Here is a 12,709-nt window from a genome sequence, read left to right as displayed (position 1 = left end):
GTAGGTCCCCCTCCTCTTTTACACCACTGCTACTCGCTGTTGTTATTATCTATGCGTAGTCACTTTAATAACTCTACCTACATGTACATATTACCTCAACTAACCGCACATTGACTCTGTACCAGTACCCCCCTGTATTTAGTCTCACTATTGTTATTTTATTGCTGCTCTTTAATTACTTGTTACTTTTATATCTTATTCTTATCCGTATTTTTTTAAACTACATTATTGGTTAGGGGCTCGTAAGTAAGCATTTCACTGTAAGATCTACACCTGTTGTATTCGGCGCATGTGACTAATAAAATGTTATTTGATTTGAAAAGGAATATTGTCTTTGTTCTTGGCTCTTTGTTCTTGGTTATATGGCTCATATTTAGCTGTGTACCGTAGTGCCCTGGTCTACAGCAGTACACAGTATAGGAAGGTCTACAGTGCCCTGGTCTACAGCAGTACACAGTATAGGAAGGTCTACAGTGCCCTGGTCTACAGCAGTACACAGTATAGGAAGGGGGTGCCATAGTCCAGCAGCAATACAGCATTTACACCAAAAAGAGCTTGAAAAATATGTACCTAACTACAGTCAGTATATTATATAGCGTCGATCCATGATAATTGCGATGGTAGCAGGACCTCTCTGCTCCAGTCCCTCATTAACATTGTTGCATTATGATAATTGTGGCACTTGGTTGGTTACATAATCACAACAGAAGGGAAGAAGTGTTCTTCTGGCTCTAATGATTTGCTTCTTTCCTGTAAAATCCTTACAAATAAAAAGGCTTAAGCAGCCCCCCCTCTCCACGCACACCCCTGTTATACTAACCGCTGCATACCCAGAAAACATGCTTTAACTGTCATTTCTCGGTTATTTTCTGAAAATGTTTAAAAGAGGGAATGTTTGCGTCAAAGAAAGGTGGTCTTTCTTTGCACTACTGTGTACCGTCAAGCTGTACTGTAAAAACCTGAGTACGGCCATAGCCCTGTAGTATGCATTCTACACAGGAGCCGAGGTAAAGTGGGGCTGGGACAATGGTGAAAGTGTTTGTAATGTTAGTCTGGGAAGTGTCTGCTACAGTAGCTTTACTACACCTAATGTTCACAGTCAGATGTTGCCAGAGGGTGCCATGATACACAAACAAGAGTTCTGTCATCACCTGACATCAGAACACACACACATAGACTATTCTCACCTTTTCCAGAATCACCCTTTAACCCCCTCTCCTCTAATCCCCTATCCTCTAATCCCCTCTCCTCTAATCCCCTCTCCTCTAACCTCCTATCCTCTAACCTCATCTCCTCTAATCCCCTCTTCTCTAATCCCCTCTCCTTTAACCCCCTCTCCTCTAACCTCCTATCCTCTAACCCCCTCTCCTCTAACCTCCTCTCCTCTCCCCTCTCCTCTAATCCCCTCTCCTCTAAACCTCCTATCCTCTAACCTCCTCTCCTCTAATCCCCTCTCCTCTAATCCCTCTTCCTCTAACCTCCTATCCTCTAACCTCCTATCCTCTAACCTCCTCTCCTCTAACCTCCTCTCCTCTAATCCCCTCTCCTCTAACCTCCTATCCTCTAACCCCCTCTCCTCTCTAACCTCCTCTCCTCTAAATCCCTCTCCTCTAATCCCCTCTCCTCTAACCTCCTATCCTCTAACCTCCTCTCCTCTAATCCCCTCTCCTCTAATCCCCTCCTCTCTAAACCTCCTACTCCTTCTAACCTCCTATCCTCTAAACCTCCTCTCCTCTAATCCCCCTCCTCAAATCCCCTCCTCTGATCCCCTTTCCTCTAACCTCCAATCCTCTAACCCCCTCTCTTCTAACCCCCTCTCATCTAACTTCCTCTCATCTAACCCCCTCTCCTCTAATCCCTCTCCTCTAATCCCCTCTCCTCTAATCCCTCTCCTCTAATCCCCTCTCTTCTAATCCCTCTCCTCTAATCCCTCTCCTCCAACCCCTCTCCTCCAACCTCCCTCCTCTAACCCTCTCTCCTCTAACCCCTCTCCTTTAACCCCCTCACCTCTAATCCCCTCTCCTTTAACCTCCTCACCTCTAAATCCCCTCTCCTCTAATCCCTCTCCTCGAACCCCCTCACCTCTAATCACCTCTCCTTAACCCCCTCACCTCTAATCCCCTCTCCTCGAACCCCTCACCTCTAATCCCCTCTCCTTTAACCCCCTCACCTCTAATCCCCTCTCCTCGAACCCCCCTCCCTCTAATCCCCTCTTGTTCTCTCCCCCACTTTTTTCCCCATAGAGTGATATCTTGATCTCTTTAGGATTTTCTCAGATCTCATCTTCCAATGAATTACTTCTCAAGAACCTCTACTGCTCTTTAGCTTTTCCTGTTCCCATTTAAAACCCTGTTAGAATTCCGCAAACAATACTGCTGCCGTGTCCCTCCTCCTATCTCTTTGTCACGACTTCGCCGAAGTCGGCCCCTCTCCTTGTTCGGGCGGCGTTCGGAGGTCGACGTCACCGACTTTCCAGCCATCGACGCTCCATTTTTCATTGACCATTTGTTTTGTCTTGTCCCTGCACACCCTCGTTTTCATCCCAATCACACCTGCATGTATTTATTCCTCTGTTCCCTCTCATGTCTTTGTGTGAAATTGTTTTGTGTTACGTGTTTATTGTTGACGCGCCAGACTGGTTTGCTAAATTACCGTGTTGTTTTCACGAAGATGTTTATTGTTAAACATAAATTATTGTGACTGTTTTGCGCGTTTGCACTTTGCCTAATGGCTGGAGTTTTGACACAGTTCGCTCCGCTCGTCCGTTGGTTTCTCCTGCCTCAATAAAGTGGCTGTTCACAACTCTCTGCTCTCCCTGCACCTGACTTCGCTACCAGTATGCACACACCTGACACTCTTTCTATATTCTATCTCTTTCCTTTCCTATTCTATACTATATTGATCTCTCTCTTCCCTTTTAAACTAACGCTTCATATGAAAATCATTGCTGTGCTCACAGCAATCTGAGCGCAGCGTGCAGTCTGGATAATGGGGACCTGTGTGGGTGTATCTCTGTCTGTAGCAGACGGTCTGATAATGGTCATCTCAGCTTTCTGTAGCAGACGGTCTGATAATGGTCATCTCAGCTTCCTGTAGCAGACTGTCTGATAATGGTCATCTCAGCTTCCTGTAGCAGACTGTCTGATAATGGTCATCTCTGCTTCCTGTAGCAGACTGTCTGATAATGGTCATCTCAGCTTCCTGTAGCAGACTGTCTGTATAGATGTCATCTCTCTTCCTGTAGCAGACGTCTGTAAGTCATCTCAGCTTCTGTAGCAGACGTTCTGATAATGGTCATCTCAGCTTCCTGCTTAGTAGACTGTCTGATAATGGTCATCTCAGCTTCCTGTAGCAGACTGTCTGATAATGGTCATCTCAGCCTTCCTGTAGCAGACTGTCTGATAATGTAATCTTCCTGTAGCAGACTGTCTGATAATGGTCATCTCAGCTTCCAGCTTCAAGAGGAAGTGATGCTGTACATGTTATTTCAAATGTAGCTGATGTATAATACCGTTGTAAATCATGTCAATATCCGCCTCGCACACCTACAGCGTAAAGCAGCACAGACAGACAGACAGGCACTCTGCTTTGACAAGGACAGACATACAAAACACACACACACACAAACACACACACTCGCATATGCGTACACACACATGCTCATCAAATACGGAGGCTGCTAGGGGATTTCTACAGTAAGTGGATGTGGACGGAGTCAAAAAGTGTTTCATCTCCTCTCAACCCACACTGACTTACTGAGACAAAGAAAGAAAAGGCAGAGAGAGGCCTGCTGAGCTGGAGCAGTGACAGGTAATACGTGCAGAGCAGCTGCAGGAAACACACACAGCTTTAGTATTGACTGACACAGACTCTATACACACACACTGACATATCTCCTAATAGCTCCCTATTAGCCCTCATGAAACGTACTTAGTTTCAGTCACAAATACTGTGGCATCTCTGCCTGAGTAGATCTCTCTGTTGTCAGGATCCATAGAATACCTTTCATAGCACACTCACTCACACAGACCAGCATGCACCGGTCCTTTGTGTGGCTGGCTGTCAATCAAACCGCCTGTCCATATGAGACCCGACGGCCATTGAGCTCAGCCATATGTTGTTATGAGTAGCAGAACACTGCTCAACATAGGCATTCTTCTTACACGGTCTATCTAGAGGAATTTAGCTCAGATGCTACTGCAGGAATGTAGGATAAATGAAAGGTTCATTATATGTGCTCTGATGCCAGGGATGGAGCCAGATCATTTTGATTGCGTACAGTGTGAAATTCCATTCTACCGCTTTGTAGTTCCTGCTAAAATGGTAATCAATTTACTATTTGAGAAGACTTCACAATGCAAGCCTTGAATAATTGCAACTGCTTTCCTCCAAGCTGATGGAACCAGGTTGGCTCTGAGAACAGTATAAATCAGCTGGTCAGTGCACTGCTGTCAAGGTATTTGCCTTCATATTTTAGTAGAAGAGGAATCAAGTGTAGTAGCCATGATGAACAACTACAGAACTCTTTACAGGCAGACTGCTGTAGTCACTAGAATGAATAACATAATAACAGATCTGGCAGACTGCTGGTAGTACATCTAGAATGAATAACATATCTGGCAGACTGCTGTAGTCACTAGAACATAAATATTGGCAACGCTGTAGCACTAAATGAATAACATATCTGGCAGACTGCTGTAGTCACTAGAATGAATAACATATCTGGCAGACTGCTGTAGTCACTAGAATGAAATACATATCTGGCAGACTGCTGTAGTCACTAGAGACGAATAATCTGGCAAGACTGCTGTAGTCACTAGAAATGAATACATATCTGGCAGACTGCTGTAGTCACTAAAGAGAATAAACATCTCAGGCAGACTGCTGTAGTCACTAAATGAATAACATCTTGGCAGACTGCTGTAGCAGAATGAATAACATTTAGGCAGACTGCGTAGTCACTAGACAATGAATAACAACTGCAGACTGCTGTAGTCACTAGAATGAATCAATCCCTCTGGCAGACTGCTGTAGTTACTAGAATGAAAACACTCTGCAGACTGCTGTAGTCACTAGAATGAATAACATCTCTGGCAGACTGCTGTAGTCACTAGAATGAAATAACATCTCTGGCAGACTCTGGTAGTCACTAGAATGAATAACATCTCTGGCAGACTGCTGTAGTCACTAGAAAATAAACATCTCTGCAGACTGCTGTAGTCACTAGAATAAATAACATCTCTGGCAGACTGCTGTAGTCACTAGAATGAATAACATCTCTGGCAGACTGCTGTAGTCACTAGAATGAATATCATCTCTGCAGACTGCTGTATCACTAGAATGAATAACATCCTAGGCAGATTGCTGTAGTCACTAGAATGAATAACATCTCAGGCAGATTGCTGTAGTCACTAGAATGAATAACATCTCAGGCAGACTGCTGTAGTCACTAGAATGAAATAACATCTTGGCAGACTGCTGTAGTCACTAGAATGAATAACATCTTGCAGACTGCTGTAGTCACTAGAATAAATAACATCTCGCAGACTGCTGTAGTCACTAGAATGAATAACATCATGGCAGACTGCTGTAGTCACTAGAATGAATAACATCTCGGCAGATTGCTGTAGTCACTAGAAGAGAATAACATCTCTGGCAGACTGCTGTAGTCACTAGAATGAATAACATCTCGGCAGACTGCTGTAGTCAGAATGAATAACATCTCTGGCAGACTGCTGTAGTCACTAGAGATAAAACATCTTCAGCAGACTGCTGTAGTCACTAGAATGAATAACATCTCTGGCAGACTGCTGTATCACTAGAATGAATAACATCTCAGGCAGATTGCTGTAGTCACTAGATAGAAAAACATCTCAGGCAGATTGCTGTAGTCACTAGAATGAATAACATCTAGCAGACTGCTGTAGTCACTAGAATGAAAACATCTCGGCAGAGCTGCTGTAGTCACTAGAACGAATACATATCTGGCAGATTGCTGTAGTCACTAGAATGAATAACATCTCTGGCAGACTGCTGTAGTCACTAGAATGAATACATCTCAGGCCAGATTGCTGTAGTCACAGAATGAAAACATATTGGCAGCTGTTAGTCACTAGAATGAATAACATCTCAGGCAGATTGCTGTACTAGAATGAATAACATCTCTGGCAGACTGCTGTAGTCACTAGAATGAATAAACATCTCAGGCAGACTGCTGTAGTCACTAAATGAATAACATCTCTGGCAGACTGCTGTAGTCACTAAAATGAATAACATCTCAGGCAGACTGCTGTAGTCACAGAATGAATAACATCTCTGGCAGACGCTGTAGTCATAAAATAATAACATCTCAGTGCAGACTGTGAGTCACTAGAATGAATAACATCTCAGGCAGACTGCTGTAGTCACTAGAATGAATAACATCTCAGGCAGATTGCTGTAGTCACTGAAATGAATAACATCTCTGGCAGACTGCTGTAGTCACTAGAATGAAATAACATCTCTGGCAGACTGCTGTAGTCACTAGAATGAATAACATCTCAGGCAGACTGCTGTAGTCACTAGAATGAATAAACATCTCTGGCAGACTGCTGTAGTCACTAGAATGAATAACATCTCAGGCAGACTGCTGTAGTCACTAGAATGAATAACATCTCTGGCAGACTGTTGTATCACTAGAATGAATAAACATCTCTGGCAGACTGCTGTATCACTAGAAGAAAAACTCCGGCAGATTGCGTAGTCCTAGAATGAATAACATCTCAGGCAAACTGCTGTAGTCACTAGAATGAATAACATCTCTGGCAGACCTGTTGTAGTCACTAGAGAGATAACATTCTGGTTTTTTCTTCATTCATGGTTCGCTGCTTATCATAACATGAGTAACTTCACATATCCACGTTTGCATAACCATTAACGGTCTTTAAATAAGTCTATTGAACCATAACGCCGAGGAGCAGATATGCTGAGGACGATGCATGTATTAACAGTGGAGGGAGGAGGATATATGGTGCAGCAGACAGTGTGACAGACAGTCCAGACAGACAGACACCTGGGCATGACATGAGGAGATTCTTACACCACACCCGCACATGCACACACACACACACACACACAACTCCATTATTTTGGTGGTTAAAGCCTGTATGTGAGAGGATGGTGAACTAAAAGACAGTGAAGTCTCCATTAACACCCAGAGTCAGAGCGTTCTTGTTTCCATGTCAAAAATGAATGATGCTATTGTTCTACATTGTCTTAGCCAGAGTCTCCACTGAATCACTATTTAAAGCTTTAAGGCATCTACCCTCCTATCCTCTTCTCTCTCTCTCTTCTCTTTTTCCCCCTTTCTCTCTACCCCTCTCGTTCTCTCATTTTCTCCCTCTCTCACCCCTCTCTCTCTCTCTCTCTCTCTCTCCCTCTCTCTCTCTCCTCTCTCTCTCTTCATCTCTCTCTCTCTCTCTCTCTTCTGCTCTCTCTCTCTCTCTTTTTTCTTCTTCTCTCACCCCGCTTCTCTTCCTCTCTTCTCTCTGTCGTCACCTCTTCTCTTCTTCATCTCTCTCTTCCGACTCGCTCTCGGTCTCTCCGCTCTCTCTCTCCTTCTCCTCCCACCCCTCTCTCTCTCTCTCTCTCTCTCTCTCTCTCTACCCCTCTCTCTCTCTCTCTCTCTTTCTTTAGGATTCTTATAATGTTAATGAGGGGGAACGAGGACCTCCAATCAGGGCAAAGAAAAAGGAAGAGACCAATCCCAGTGCAGACAGAGGGATGAAGGGAAGGTATGGCTGGAGACTAGTCTAACCCTCCTCTCCTCCTTCTCCCCCCACCCCTCATATTTCTCTTCTGGGTGGTACAACCTGGTAGATTACAAAGCACCCCTCCCATGTGCCTCATTGCTCTCTGTACCAGGCTGGAGAGAGTGATCTGATTCTTCTGAAGCGCATGTCAGAGAGGAGGAGGAGGAGGGAGGGAATGAACCAGGAAGAAAGAGAGAGCGAGAGAGAAGGCAGCCTCTGGTTGACAGTACATGGAGGTCTGCAGGAGCTCCAGGACCAGGAAGCATCCCTATCTGCTGCGCCTGGTGTGTGTTCCGCCTGCTGCTATCACAAGGGGTAAGTCTGAAGGGTGCTCACACACTCTGTCACACACTCTGTCACACACTCTGTCACATACTCTGTCTATATTTGTCTGTTCATTGTCCTGCTTCCCTCAGCTGCCGTAACTACCCAGCCTCATACATACATACACTGTGGTTTATTGCTGAGCTTGACTCACTCACAACACCTAACATGTCTTGTTTTAAACAAGGTAACAGATACACCTGGATCATTTCAAATGGACAGACCTGAGAAGAGACTGTAAAACAGGCACTCCTTTTGACTAGCATGGCATCACCTGAGGGTCAAAGTTGGACCTTCGTCTTCTTAAGTTCTTCAGTCTCTTCCTTCCTGTTTCTTTGTTTCCACAGCTCGGTGGAACACAGAACACCTCTTTCTTTTTTGGAAAGATAAGAAGGAGCGTCGCTAAGAACGAAACACGGCACTCTGATAGAGAGAAGCGCGTTTGCTGCATGTAATCAATTTCATACAGTGTCTGACATGTTGTCATGGAATCCTTAGGCAAAATCCCCTGGAGACAAAGAGTTGCTTGAAGAGCCCAGAGCAAAGAGGGACGTCTGTGTGTTTCATTTACATCGTCTAATGGGATCAATGCTGAGAGACACACAGTCGCTGGTACACAATCAGCCTTTCACATCACACCAGCCTCCACACAGACACCTCACTCTGAAAATATCCGCCCATTTAGCTGCCCTGCCCAAAACCACTAAGTCATTTTTCTCCGAGGCATGCAGGCACAGCCCCATGTATGATGGGCCAGTGGGTTTTATTTTCTCCAGCGAAGACCAGGTAGAGAGAGAGAGGATACAGTGTTGTGGAGGGATTGGCTGGTTGGTTAACCCTGTAGATTCAGGAGCCAGAGCGTGCTGCATTAGATGGAGTGGGAGGACATCTCGGTAGCGGGAGGACGAGTCGCCCCTAACGTGTCCCTATTAGAGGCGCTCTTGTGTCTGTGTGGCTCAATTGATAGAGAATGGCACTTGCAATGCCAGGATCGTGGGTTCGATTCCTACTGGAGCCATACAAAAATGTATGCACGACATGCATGACTGTAATCCACTTTGGATAACAGCATCAGCCATATTGGACTGGTGTGACCGGTCCTGGCCAGTGTGACTATGGCAGCCATGTTACAGAGTTGATGGGCCTTGACAGCTGACTGCTGGTGACTCCAGTGATAGACAGTCATGGTGGAGAGGAGATGTGGTGGAGAGGGGATGTGATAGACAGTCATGGTGGAGAGGAGATGTGGTGGAGAGGGGATGTGGTGGAGAGGGGATGTGATGGAGAGGGGATGTGATGGAGAGGGGATGTGATGGAGAGGGGATGTGGTGGAGAGGGGATGATGGATAGGGGAATGTGATGGAGATGTGGGAATGTGATAGAGGGGATGTGGTGGATAGGGATGTTATGGAGAGGGGATGTGGTGGAAGAGGGGATGTAGTGGAGAGGGGATGTGATGGAGAGGGGATGTGATGGAGAGGGGATGTGGTGGAGAGGGTATGTGGTGGAGAGGGTTGTGGTGAAAGGGGATGTAGTGGAGAGGGGATGTGGTGGAGAGGGGATGTGGTGGAGAGGGAATGTGGTGGAGAGGGGATGTGGATGGAGAGGGGGTGTGGTGGAGAGGGGATGTGGTGGAGAGGGGATGTGGTGGAGAGGGGATGTGGTGGAGAGGGGATGTGAATGGAGAGGGGATGTGGTGGAGGGGTATGTGGTGGAAAGGGGATGTGACGGAGAGGGGATGTGACGGGAGGGGATGTGGTGGATAGGGGATGTGGTGGATAGGGGATGTGATGGAGAGGGGATGTGGTGGATAGGGGATGTGATGGAGAGGGGATGTGGTGGGAGAGGGATGTGATGGAGAGGGGTGTGATGGAGAGGGGATGTGGTGGAGAGGGGATGTGGTAGAGAGGGGATGTGGTAGAGAGGGGATGTGATGGAGAGGGGGTTGATGGAGAGGGGATGTGATGGAGAGGGGGTCTGGTAGAGAGGGGATGTGATGGAGAGGGGGTGTGATGGAGAGGGGGTTGATGGAGAGGGGATGTGATGAGAGGGGATGTGATGTTGGAGTTGAGGATGTAACTCTAAATTGAATAGCTGTGCTGTGGCATGAACCTCCTCTCTCTGACACTGCTTCTTGTAGGATTTGTCCTCAGCAGATTAATACGTGTACGTGTGTTTCTGGATGTCTGTCACAGTCAGAGGGAGATCTCCTTAGTTGGCTCAGGAGGAGCAGGTAGATGAGCCGCCCGGGAGCCCCACCCCACAGGTTGCCTAGGAGAGTTGCCTAGGAGGGGTTGTCTAAGAGGGGTTGTCTAGGAGGGGTTGTCTAGGAGGGGTTGTCTAGGAGGGTTGTCTAGAGGGGTTGTCTAGGAGGGGTTGTCTAGGAGGGTGTCTGGAGAGGTTGTCTAGGAGAGGTTGCCTAGGAGGGTTGTCTAAGGGGGTTGTCTAGAGAGGTTGTCTAGGAGAGATTGCCTAGGAGGGGTTGTCTAAGAGGGGTTTCTAGGAAGGGTTGCCTAGGAGGGGTTGTCTAGAGGGGGTGCTAGGAGAGGTTGCCTAGGAGGGGTTGTCTAAGAGGGGTTGTCTAGGAGAGGTTGTCTAGGAGAGGTGTCTAGGAGAGGTGTTCTAGGAGGGGTTGTCTAGGAGAGGTTGCCTAGGAGGGGTTGTCTAAGAGGGGTTGTCTAGGAGGGGTTGTCTAGGAGGGGTTGCCTAGAGGGGTTGCCTAGGAGAGGTTGTCTAGGAGGGGTTGTCTAGGAGAGGTTGTCTAGAGGGGTTGTCTAGGAGAGGTTGTCTAGGAGAGGTTGTCTAGGAGGGGTTGTCTAGGAGGGGTTGTCTAGGAGGGGTTGTCTAGGAGGGGTTGTCTAGGAGGGGTTGTCTAAGAGGGGTTGTCTAGGAGAGGTTGCCTAGGAGGGGTTGTCTAGGAGAGGTTGTCTAGGAGGGGTTGCCTAGGAGGGGTTGTCTAGGAGGGGTTGTCTAGGAGGGGTTGTCTAGGAGGGGTTGTCTAAGAGGGGTTGTCTAGGAGAGGTTGCCTAGGGGGTTGTCTAGGAGAGTTGTCTAGGAGGGGTTGCCTAGGAGGGGTTGCCTAGGAGGGGTTGTCTAAGAGGGGTTGTCTAGGAGGGGTTGCCTAGGAGGGGTTTGTCTAGAGGGGTTGTCTAAGAGGGGTTGTCTAAAGAGGGGTTTGTCTAGGAGGGGTTGTCTAGGAGAGGTTGCTGGGTTGTCTAGGAGCGGTTGTCTAGGAAGGGGTTGTCTAGGAGGGGTTGTCTAGAGGGGTTGTCTAGGAGGGTTTGTCTAGGAGGGGTTGTCTAAAGAGGGGTTGTCTAGGAGGGGTTGTCTAAGAGGGGTTGTCTAGGAGAGGTTGTCTAAGAGGGGTTGTCTAAGAGGGGTTGTCTAGGAGGGGTTGTCTAGGAGGGGTTGTCTAGGAGGGGTTGCCTAGGAGAGGTTGTCTAGGAGGGGTTGTCTAGGAGAGGTTGTCTAGGAGGGGTGCTATATGTGACATTTGGAGCTCCTTCCTGTCTCCCTCTCTCTCCGATGTCTTTACACACACATCTATCTCTCCCTTCCTTTTCATCTGAGAAAGAGGTTGACTTTCTCAGACGTTTCTCCTGTTTAGCCAACACCCACTCCTTTAGTCTTTTATATGAATTGCCCAGAGGGGGATGTATAAGGATATGGTGCTATTAGATGTTTTTAGCCCAAATACATTGGGTCAGTTGAGTTTTCAGGCCCTTAAGCTTTTAATTATGCATTTTGATCAAAGGGAATGGGAATTTGAATAGATATCAAAACCCACAGTCTACGAACCATTTAATAAACAAATATCTGATTAAACAACAAATGACTAGATTATATAGCAACCCCTTACAGCTATGAACAATTACCAATGCAAATGTATACACATGAATCCATATGGGTGTTAGTGTCAGGCTGGGCAATATAAGAGCTTTAATTTAGCTACCCGTAAGTTATTTATTTTATATAGAGAGACAAATGAATTAAAACCAATATATGTATTACAGAAAATGACGACTCAGTTTGATCAATCTGACATTGGAATCATCTGTCATTACTCCCTACAACAAATGATATGATGTCCATGATCAATGTATATGCATACAGGTATGTTTGGCAAAATAATATGATAATTCTGCACTAACGAATACAGCTGGTACTTTTGTAGAATGGTATGGATAATGATTCTGTCGAGAGAATGTGTAAGAACTCTTTGACTTGTAGTATTACTGTGTACCATAGTCCCCTTGGTTCTTCATTCTGCTGTCAGAGGACGTATGCATTCTTCTGACCAGATGGCTACATCCTAACAAAATCATATCCCGTAGCTTTCTGTTACTAGACTTGGGAATTCTAGACATAATTGTATATCTGAAAAGGGATACTAAGTATTATAAAACAAGAAATTATTCAAACGTCACATGCAGTTATCACAGTTCTTGGACGTTTACTGTAATTGGATGAAATTCAACCGCACTGAAATGCTTTGGCATCCCTCTCATCCACTCAGCCCTACGCACTGCAACAGATATCAGCCTCATTCTTGCTATGCAGAGTTTGTCGTTGTAATGCATTTATGTGCATAGTAC

At 46.2% G+C, this 12,709-nt stretch overlaps 1 long non-coding RNA gene across 1 annotated transcript in view; it reads left to right on the top strand.

Moving 5' to 3' along the window:
- The first annotated feature begins 7,899 nt into the window (after positions 1-7,899).
- The window catches only part of LOC139027943 (uncharacterized), a 30,936-nt gene continuing 26,126 nt past the window's right edge, over positions 7,900-12,709 (top strand). Inside the window, exon 1 of the long non-coding RNA XR_011480082.1 lies at positions 7,900-8,105. This is a non-coding gene — a long non-coding RNA (uncharacterized lncRNA). The remainder of the gene's footprint in view (positions 8,106-12,709) is intronic.

Source organism: Salvelinus sp. IW2-2015, linkage group LG6.2 (genome assembly GCF_002910315.2).
Source record: "Salvelinus sp. IW2-2015 linkage group LG6.2, ASM291031v2, whole genome shotgun sequence".
NCBI lineage: Eukaryota > Metazoa > Chordata > Actinopteri > Salmoniformes > Salmonidae > Salvelinus > Salvelinus sp. IW2-2015.
The sequence above is the reverse complement of the archived record's forward strand: the minus strand, read 5'-3'. Positions and strand labels throughout refer to the sequence as shown.